Source organism: Zootoca vivipara, chromosome 10, assembly GCF_963506605.1.
Source record: "Zootoca vivipara chromosome 10, rZooViv1.1, whole genome shotgun sequence".
NCBI classification, from domain to species: Eukaryota; Metazoa; Chordata; class Lepidosauria; order Squamata; family Lacertidae; genus Zootoca; species Zootoca vivipara.
In genome coordinates, this window is record NC_083285.1 from 64,842,236 (window position 1) to 64,852,935 (window position 10,700).

General features: G+C 47.6%; 1 long non-coding RNA gene across 3 annotated transcripts in view; it reads right to left on the bottom strand.

Annotated features, from left to right (window-relative positions):
- Positions 1–1,331: 1,331 nt before the first annotated feature.
- LOC118091262 (uncharacterized) overlaps positions 1,332–10,700 on the bottom strand; it is an 86,330-nt gene continuing 76,961 nt past the window's right edge. For 2 of the 3 annotated variants that reach the window (XR_009558231.1, XR_009558232.1), the window contains exon 3: positions 1,332–8,720. This is a non-coding gene — a long non-coding RNA (uncharacterized LOC118091262). The remainder of the gene's footprint in view (positions 8,721–10,700) is intronic. The other variant, XR_009558230.1, reaches the window with a different exon arrangement.

Sequence of the window (10,700 nt, forward strand, 5' to 3'; positions counted from 1 at the left end):
ATGGATGGATGGATGGATGGATGGATGAATGAATGAATGAATAAGGGACTCTATATTTCTTCTGCTCTCTGCCTTACAAGAGACCGGATAAGTCCCGCACCTGAGGAACTGCTAGCTTTTCTTTTCCAAAGGGGGGAAGAGCAGCCCTCATGCTACCTGTGAACTTTCATATTGAGCACACGGTCTAAATCTAATTGATCAGTAAAGCTTCCTGAACTACCCTATCGGCTGCGCCACATTTTAAACTAAGGTCTCTCTTCCGGACGACCCGACAACTGAGCCTTTTCTCCTGCTTTGCCTGCACAAAGTCTGCAGAGAGAGGAGACACGGAGCGTCCCTTCTGATCTGCTTTCAGGGAGTTCATGTGATCTTCTATCTGTTATCCCACAATTTCCTGGCACTTTTATTTTAAATCTCAGAAACTCAGGTATTTGGGAGGTGGCGGGCGGGGAGCAGGTTTGCTGCTCGAGTGTGCCAAATCCACACTTCAGTAAGTATGCTACCTGGATTTGCAGGTATGCAGAGGAATCCTACCTGCACAAAACACCAACAGTCTGGAAATACCCAAAGTTCTCACCGCACCCTCCTCTGCCCACGAAACCTTTTTTAGTTTTTTTTAATCCTTTCCCCCTTTTAACCTTTCACCTCACATGAAAGGGAGCTTAGCATCTGGAAAAGTAGCACAGTCCTCTGCGATTCTTATTTGGGTTTATGAGTAAGTATGGCAAGCTTAGGCCTGACATACCCTGGTCCATCTAGCTCAGTACTGGGGTCCTTAGTGCTTTCTACCTACAACCCTGCAAGGTAGGCCAGGATGAGACCGAGTGACTCTGGTGAGCTTTCATGGCAGACCTCACCAGGGCCGGCTTACCCATAGGTGCTAGGGGTGCGGGGCACCCGGGCGCCGAGCTCTCAGGGGCGCCAGGCTGAGAGTCCAGGGCCGGGATTTGGAATCTGGGGATTGAAGAGCCAGGCCAGCCGCAGGCTTTTCTGCTATGGGCGCTGAGGCAGCTGGCCGGCTCTGCCCTCCTGCACGCCTGGGATTGGCGGGCCGTTGAGAGGGCCGCCCAGCACACACACGCTGCTGACACAAGGCGTGCAGCTTCCCTCCCAAGAAAGCTCAGCAACTCTGAGCTGCCCCCATAAAAAAGCTCAACAACTTTGGCCTCCCCCCTCCCCCCAAAACTGGGCAGTTTTTTTGCACCCTGGCACCACATATGCTTTAGGTGTGAGTGTGCTGGCACCTTTACTGGAAAACAACCCCTTCCACTCGGTGCTATATTTTGTCTGAGTAGCAGGGTGGACAAAAATAAATTAGGTTTTTTTTAAAAAATTGATTTTTAAAAAATTTAAATCAGATTTTTTTTTTATTTAAATCGGATTTTTAAAATAAAATGCTTTTGGAGGAAAAAATATTTCTAAAGATAGTTTTCTATGTTAGTTGCAATCTAGTCCAAAGGAAATAAGGGTTTGTTTTACGTTTTTCATGTGTGCTAAAACTCCGTCTGTTTTTTAAAATTGTTTTTAATTGTTTAACCACATCAGTTAACAAACATGGATACATATGCTATAATGCTATTGTTGTAGTTAAATAGTTTAAATTGTTATTAAGGAAACGATTATATTTCTCCTTCCAATAAAGTACAGCAGAAAGCAGAAAAGTTGCCCAAATAGAAACAGTTAACTGATTAAACCTCACAATAATTTTGTAATTATCTGTCTTATGTATTTCTAATAGTATAACCAAATCAGAAATTTTTGATATGACTGCAAAAACTACTCTGAAAATTTATTATTCCAAAAATGAAACCTTCATCTGGTTGTAAATATGAAGATTATACCAGCAAGAATGAGTCTTTCTGTAAAAAAATGGTTTAAATCAAGTCTTACTGACTAGTGACTTAAATCGTAGTTTAAATCAATTTGACTTAAATCGAATCCACCCTGCTGAGTAGTGTTCAATAAAGAGAGGGCACCTTAGCCAGGAGGAGCCCATCAGTGTGGGATAAGTAATAACGATTAAACCGCCGCAATAAACGAACCCGGGGCGATATCTCTTCCCCCGCACCACGCAGGTAGGCAAGTGGCAATGAATGGCTAGAGAGATCTCCTTTCATGGCCGGCTCTGACTTCCTTGGCAATTAATGTTCCTGCTGGCATCGCCCTTGACGAAACCTGATCCTCAAATCCCAGTTCGTACCTGGCAGTTACAAATCACGAAAACTATAAAAACCCACAGCTTCCTCCTTGAGATAAGGGGTACTGAGCTCCAGTTCTGCTGGCAAAGGACTCCTTGGAAATGTCCCGAGAAGCTGGCTGTGATAAGAGCCGGGCCTTTTCTGGAGCTATGGCCTTTGCCAACCTGATTCCCTCCAGACGTTTTTGGACTAGAACTCCCAGCACCCAGAGCATCTGGAGGGAGCCAGGCTGGCAAAGGCTGGGCTGGGTTAGCCCATGTAAGGACCTGCAGAAGCAGCAGCGACAAAACAATGTTTTTTTTAAAATGTATAATTAAAATTAAGAAATGTGGCCCTGTGCCTTACCACACCCCTTTATTTGCCGAATTCGAGCAAGTTTCCTCCACCCTTTCCTTTTTCTCGGGCCTTTTCCCGCCTGCGCAGAAACCACAGCGAGAATGGCTTTCTCTGTGACCTTGACGCCCACTCCTTTTGGTGGATCTGCTCACTTGGAAACTTGCTCTTTACGTTTTCCTCTCCAAAGATCAGGGAGTGTTTTTGTGGGCAGCGGAGGCAGATCTCACGAAAAACCAAAACGTGGGACGCTTTGCCTCTTCCTGTACCATCTTATAATAAAACCTCCACGGCCATTACTGCTATCGTAGACCTTGGCCTCGGGTCCAGCAGACTGCAAAGGACACACGTCTTGTCTCTCAGTTCGTGATCAGCCTTGCAGAAAAGCAGAAAATGCACAAGTCTCTCTCTCTCTCTCGCCGTTGGACCAGAGCCAAGGCCAATCTAGTCCACTGCCCTGATCTCTACGATCATCAACAAGATGCCCCAACAGGGCGGCCACAAAGCAGGAGATAAGAGCAATAGCCCTCTCCTCCTGCTGCTCCCCAGCAACTGTTGATTCGGAAGCAGGCTGTCTCTGATTCTGCAGGTAGGGCATAGCCGTTGTGGCTAACAATAGCAATTGTATTCCTTTAGCTGCAAGCTATAATGAAGATAAAGGCATGGAGGTGTCGAGCCTCCAATTCGGATCTCCGTTTGATGGCTGCCAATGCAAATAGAGAAATGTGCAGAACAGTGCAGAAACTCAACAAAAAATTTCCTGCGGCTAAAAGGATATTGTTGAGCAAGAGGGACCAAACCATAAGTTGCACTTGGCACCTAATTTATGTTGCTTAGAAACTATAGCTCAGCCGCTCTCAAAGGGTGTGGCAGGAGAGGACGGCAGGGAGATTCAAGGACAAAGAAACCTTTAAACATTTCAGTGTAGTATAGTAGGTAAAGGTAAAGGGACCCCTGACCATTAGGTCAAGTCGTGACCGACTCTGGGGTTGCGCGCTCATCTCGCATTATTGGCCGAGGGAGCCGGCGTATAGCTTCCAGGTCATGTGGCCAGCATGACAAAGCCGCTTCTGGCAAACCAGAGCAGCACATGGAAACGCCGTTTACCTTCCCGCTGTAGCGGTTCCTATTTATCTACTTGCATTTTGACGTGCTTTCGAACTGCTAGGTTGGCAGGAGCTGGGACTAAGCAATGGGAGCTCACCCCGTCACAGGGATTCGAACCGCCGACCTTCTGATCAGCAAGCCCTAGGCTCAGTGGTTTAACCACAGCGCCACCTGGGTCCCTATTGTAGTATAGTATAGTATCCAAATAACTGGAGCAAGCTGAAAGGTGTGCAGAAGAGGGCAAACCAAGATGGATCAAAGGTCTAGAAGCCAAGCCTTATGAGGAATGGTTGAAGGAGCTGGGTATGTTTAGCATAGCTCTCAAGTTTTCCCTTTTCTCACAAGGAAGCCTATTCAACATAAGGGGAGAACTTGACAGCTATGATGTTTAGCCTGCAAAAGAGGAGACTGAAAGGAGCTTTGACGGCCATCTTCAAATATCAGAGAACAAAGAAAAGCTTGTTTTTTCCTGCTCTGGAGAGTAGGACTCGAACCAATGGCTTCAAAGTTACAAGAAAGGAGATTCCAACTGAACAGGAAGAACTTTCTGTTACTAAGAGCTGTTTGACAGTGGAACGGTCTCTCTCGGGAGGTGGTGGGCTCTCCATCCTTGGGAGGTTTTTAAGCAGAGGTTGGATGGCCATCTGTCATGGATGCTTCCGTTGAGATTCCTACATTGCAGGGGGCTGGACTAGATGACCCTCGGGGTCCCTTCCAACTCTACAGTTCTATGGTTCCATTTTTTTTTGTTATTGGCAGGATACAGGCGACTCCCCATTTATGCAGGGGTTCCGTTACGGGCCCTTGTGCATGTACGCGGAGTTGCGTAAAATGGGGGGCATCCAGGAGAGTCTTCCTCGGCCCTCCTGCTCACACGAGGGGCAGAAGCTTTCCTGCTTGTGTTAGCTGTGACAGCAAGGCTCGGTTGACTGGGTGTCCCCCATTTCCCCTTCCATGTGTGTGTGTGTCGCGAGGAAACAAAACACACATGAATGGGGAGTTGCCTGTACGGGTAGATCTCTTTTCCAAATGAGAGCAAGAGCCTCCAGTGACACTGAGGACAACCCTGGCTGTGTTTTCCAATGTATTTTTTTTGTTTTTTAGCAATATAAAATTTGGTGTGGGTGTGAGCAGATTCTTATTCTGAAAGTGTGGCTCAGAGAAGAACGTTTGAGAACCACTGCTGTAGGCCACATCCTTAGAAGTACAGGAAGCTTAAAAAAAAATCAGGCCAGGCTATCATAAGAACATAAGAAAAGGCTTCTTCGACCAGGTCCATGGTCCATCTGTTCGATTGGAAGGTTGGCGGTTCAAATCCCCGCGACGGGGTGAGCTTCTGTTGCTCTGTCCCAGCCTCTGCCAACCTAGCAGTTCGAAAGCACACCAGTGCAAGTAGATAAATAGGTACTGCTGTGGTGGGAAAGTAAACGGTGTTTCCGTCACGGTGTTCCGTTGCACCAGAAGTGGAAAGCTGTCTGTGGACAATTGCCGGCTCCCTCGGCCTGAAAGTGGAGATGAGCCTTTGACTGGACGTAACCGTCCAGGGGTCCTTTACCTTTATACCATCTAGAATCATAGAGTTGGAAGAGACCACAAGGGCCATCCAGTCCAACCCGCTGCCAAGCAGGAAACACCATCAAAGCATTCCTGACAGATGGCTGTCAAGCCCCTGCTTAAAGACCTACAAGGAAGGAGACTCCACCACACTCCTTGGCAGCAAGTTCCACTGTCGAACAGCTCTTACTGTCAGGAAGTTCTTCCTAACGTTTAGGTGGAATCTTCTTTCTTGTAGCTTGAATCCATTGCTCCGTGTCCGCTTCTCTGGAGCAGCAGAAAACAACCTTTCACCCTCTTTCTATATGACATCCTTTTATATATTTGAACATGGCCATCACATCACCCCTTATCTAGTCGAACATCCTGTTCTCACAATGGCCTAGAGGTACCTGAGCACAAGAGCAACTCTCCTCTTCCAACCATGGAGACAAAGCATAGCTATTGTGGCTGGTAGCCATCAACAGCCGTTTCCTCCATGAATTTCTCTAAACTTCTTTTAAAGCCACCTAGGTTGGTGGTCATCGCTGCCTCTTGTGGGAAAGAGTTCCACAGTTTAACTATGGGCTGCATTCTATACACACACACACACACACACACACACCTGTCCATACAGCCTAGTATAGTCTACTCTTCTGAATGGAAGCAGATCACCAGGGCCTCAAACAAAAGTTCAAAGTCTTGCTCAGCTTCCTGTCTCTGGAAACCCGGTGAAGCATCTCCTTTGCATGCAGAAGGTCACTGGTTCAATCCCTGGCCTCTCCAGATAGGACAGGATTCCACTCCCCACCCCATCTGAAACCCTGGAGAGCTGCTGCCAGTCAGTGTATTTGCAATACTGAGCTAGCTGGGCAATTGGTCTGACTCGATGTAAGGCAGATCCTACGCTTCCATAATTTGGGAACCAAGCACACAGTTGAAGAATACGGTCTTGACTTGGGGCCCAAAAGAAGGAGGAAGGAAAACTTGGCAAATCCTTGGTTAGGAGAATAGAGCCTCCAGTTCAGTGGCAGTATATCTCTGAAGGCCAATTATTGTGTTTTTTGGGGGTGGGGGGAGAAAGTTTCCTGTATGTCCTACTTGTGAGTTTCTCACAGTGATCTGGCTGGTCACAGTACTGGACCAGGTGCACTTTTTAGGATTTGAAAAGGCTATTTGGGTTTTTAGTGCACCAAACCTGAGATCTCCTTAAGATGTCATATGCCAAATATAGCCGAGAACTAAACTCTAAATACTAAGTGCCATTGCATGTCACTATCAAACGCAGTCAACAAAGTGCATAATCACACATACATGTCGTCTGTGCAGGTTTGTCTAAACAAAAGTCTTTTTAGCAGGCATGGAAAGCAGGACAAAGAAGGCACTTGCCTAATACTAATACTGGAATTAAGCATCATAGGATTCCAAGGTCATATTAAAAATATTTTGGCAAATTATAAAACAGATTGTACAGTACATACTTGGAAAACTGTATTAGTGAGACAATTCCTGGAAACTCTTTGAGGCTGAAACTGCAGTGCAGAATTTTGGCTTTTCAGAATTTTTTGCATTTCAGCTCAGATATAAAGCAATAATCGAGAGTGCAAGACACAACTTAAAATGGCCACGAATTAAGACAGTATGCATAAAAACAAAGAAGTTGTAGAGACTTGAACCAAAATCTATCTCAATGTTAGTGGGAGAAATTAGATTCAGTTCACATTTTAAAAGTGCATCTAAAGCAAGTCTAACTCGCTTTCCCAAACAATACAAAAACTCAAAACACAGCTGTCCTTTGAAATTCGTGCTTCTCTCAATTTTGGTTACAAAAATGCCTAAATTGGGGTAAAGTCTGCATTACTTTGTTAGCAAAAACAGCATGCGAACGAGAGCAGTGAATGGAAACGCCGTTTACCTTCCCGCCATTATCCCTATTTATCTACTTGCACTTTGACGTGCTTTTGAACTGCTAGGTTGGCAGGAGCTGGGACCAAACAACGGGAGCTCACCCCGTCGCGGGGATTCGAACTGCCGACCTTCTGATCGGCAAGCCCTAGGCTCAGTGGTTTAACCCACAGCGCCACCCGCAACATGTTAAAGTTAAACGTGTGCTAAAAGGCTGGTGAATTTTCACAATGATTTAAAAAATTGCAGACCAATGTGAAACTGTGAAGAACTGAATGATTTGCTCATCCCTACTCCGTATACCCTGAATATCTAGGAGCTGCTCTGTGCAAAGGAGACAGCAGATTAGTCTGCATTGTCCAAGTCAGAATATCCTACAGAAGGAGAAAGGAGAAGTGAGCAAGGGACTCCATGGCCAGGAAGATGCATGATGTAGGACCTAAGCAGCACATGGTCACATGAAGGTCTCCTTAGTCAGAGCATTGCTGTCTTGGCCAGGACTGACTGAGCAACAGCAGAAGCATCTCTCTAGGATACCAAGAGGACGGTTCTTCCTGCCACCTGCCCCCTTGCACTGGGAACAGCCAGAAATTTCCACATGCAAAGCCAGCCAGTCTATCGCAATGAGCCCTCCATGTGGGAAGCATCTGCTGCAAGCTACAGAGAGCAAAACGTGCTCCCCCCCCCCCGCATTGTTTTATTACTGGGGTCCAAATCTTGCATTACACCTTTAGGAAGCTGTAGGTAAGCCCTGAGCTCTCCACGGCTGCCCTCTCACCCCCCACAATCTTCCATCTGCAATACAGACACACGAACATTTGTAGGGCTGTGGCGAGAATCATGCAAAATGATTTGGGATGCTCAGCTGCAGCCAGGAAGGAGAAAAGAACAATGGCAACAAAACCGCCCTGTTGTAAGCATTGTCGTTGGAAAATAAGCTACGTGGGAATCGGGTTCCGATTTTAGGAAAAACCAGAAAGGGCAACCTATGGCAGGCTGGTGGTTCTACATTAGAGGTCTCTTTTAATCCCTGGACCTGATATGCAACACTCACCCCGCCATTTAAAGCATGCTACTCCTCCATCTTCAGGATAGCTCAGTCTGCAGAGCACGAGACACTGAATCTGAAGGTTGTGGGTTCGAGCCCCACGTTGGGCAAAAATATTCCTGCATTGCAGGGGGTTACGACCCTCGGGGGTACCTTCCAACTCTACAAGTAGTCTACGATTGTGAGCTAAATTAGTCACACTGCAACAACAGAGGGAGACAGGGGAGAGGGGAGGAGAGAAAGCCTGCTGTCCGTAGGCAATCCGACTCATCAGCCTCAGTTGTCTGCCTCTAAAATGGGGACAGAGATAAGCTTCCTCACAGCGACTGTTTGAAATGCCGCCAAGGTTGCAAAGCATCTGGAAAGCGTGCAGTGCAAACGACAGAAAACCAATAAACAAGCTTCTCAACACGGGTCCAGAACTAAAATGGCATTTTGACTTACCCACCCTCGCCAAGCGACTGGGATCCTAGGCAGTCCTCGTGAGGACAAAGGCAGCAAGTTCATTTCATCTCAGGCACCAAATCCACTTGCTGCCTGGCATGCGCACTCTTCTCCTTTTGCTGGCGGTGCTCCTGGACGGCTCCCAAAATCTGCTCCGAGCGAAAGGGAAAGGAGGAACCGCGGTGAGGCTTCTGTCTGTGACCCCTCCTCCTATCTGAGCCAGTGGGTCAAGAATCCACTTGCAGCAAACACTCTGCAAAAGATTATCCTCATTTTCCCATCCTCCTCTTCCTCTCCGCTGAAAGAGCTGCCTATTTCCTGCCTGTGGCTGCTCTCGGAGAAGCGATCTGTGCTCCCCTGAGCTGCCAGGGCCCAGGATCGTGCAGTTTGGAGACCCAAGCCAAGAGGCGAAAGAGAGATAAGATATGCACACAAAATTTCCGTTTCCTCCAAAACGAAAGAAGCACGGCACACCTTCACCCAGCACCTCCCAAACTCGCAGCGCATGCTGAATTCCGGGTTCCCTGATTCCCGCACGCTCCCTTTCCGTTCCCCAAAAGCAGAGTGTGGTGCCATCCGCCACGAACCGTTTGTACTCCACTTGCAAATTACGGAACGTGGTGGACACACATGATCCCTGGCTGTGTGCACAAGGCAGCCTCCCCTCGCCTCCCCGCTGCCTGATTCAAGGAGCTGCTTGAATCTGGTTTCATAACAGGCTCTCGACTAACCAGCAACTCTCTTTCACACACACATCGCAGAGAAGCTCGCAGGAAACTGTCCTCGGCTGCCAATGCAGCCACCCCATTGCCAAGAGCCAATGCACACCCTCCTTGCGGGCTTCTGAATCCTTCACGGTGGAGAAATTAAGCAGCGCTCGGGTCCTATGGTCCCAACGTGCTGCAAACCTCAACATCCGTGGACAGGCGGGTCTCTGCATCAAATCGGTCTATCCGCGCTTAAATGGAACTTCCACAGATAGAGGCAGTGTACCTCTGGGTACCAGAGGTGGGAGGAGAAGAGCAGGAGAAATGACCAGAGGTGCCTGGCTGGCTATAGTTGTGCAGCAGGACTGGACAGACCCCACTTAAGCATTAGAGCACGTTAGAAACTGTGCCAAGTAGCTGCCAGCCAGTGCGGGCAATACTGAGCTAGATGGGCCAATGCTTTGATCCAGTATAAGGCAGCTTCTTAAGGTTCCTGTCATCATGATTCCTATAGTCCTTTTCATTTCCTATGCGCTCTGTTTCTTTCGCCCTGGGCCATGCTGGGTTTCACAAAATGCAAGGTGCCAGAAGTGGGATTCTTAGTACCTCCCACCTGCACCCCCAGCATCAAATGCACATATAAGCAAAATAATTGAAAACTAGGGCAGTGCCTTATTGCAGCTCAGGCTATTTGTCCATCCAGCTCAGTTTTCTATACTCTGACTGGCAGCAGTTCTCCCAAGGTCTTACATCATCCTAGTATTGTAGAGTTGGAAGGGACCCCCAAGGCCATCTAGTCCAACCCCCTGCAATGCAGGAATCTCAACTCAAGCATCCATGAGAGATGACCACCCGACCTCTGCTTAAATATCTTCAATGAAGGAGAGTCCACCGCCTTTCAAAGAAGTCCATTCCACAACTCCTACTGCCGGAAAGGTCTTAGTCGGACTCTCCCTTCTTGTAACGTGAAGCCATTGGTTCGAGTCCTACACTCCAGAGAAGTGTAATACAAGCTTGCTCTATCCTCTGTGTGCCAGCCCTTCAGATGATTTGAAGATGGCTATCTTATCTCCTCTCAGTCTCCTCTTTCCTAGACTAAACATACCCAACTCCCTCAGCCGTTCCTCCTAAGGCTTGGTTTTTTCCTGGCCAGAGGAGGGTCTTTCTCGTCATCCCCTCCCTCACCCTCCTGAAAGGAGATGGCTGGGACTGAATTTGGCACCTGTTGCATGCAAAGCAGGTGCTCTGCCGCTGTGTGGTCCCTCCCTGGTGCATAAATTGGCAAACACACATGATAGGATGGTTAGGCACAAAACAAGATAGCCAGCCACACACACACACACACACACACACACACAGCCCACGAAAAGGAATCCTAAACTTAGTTCAAAAAACACTTGCAAGCAGCTATATTTCCAAACTTAC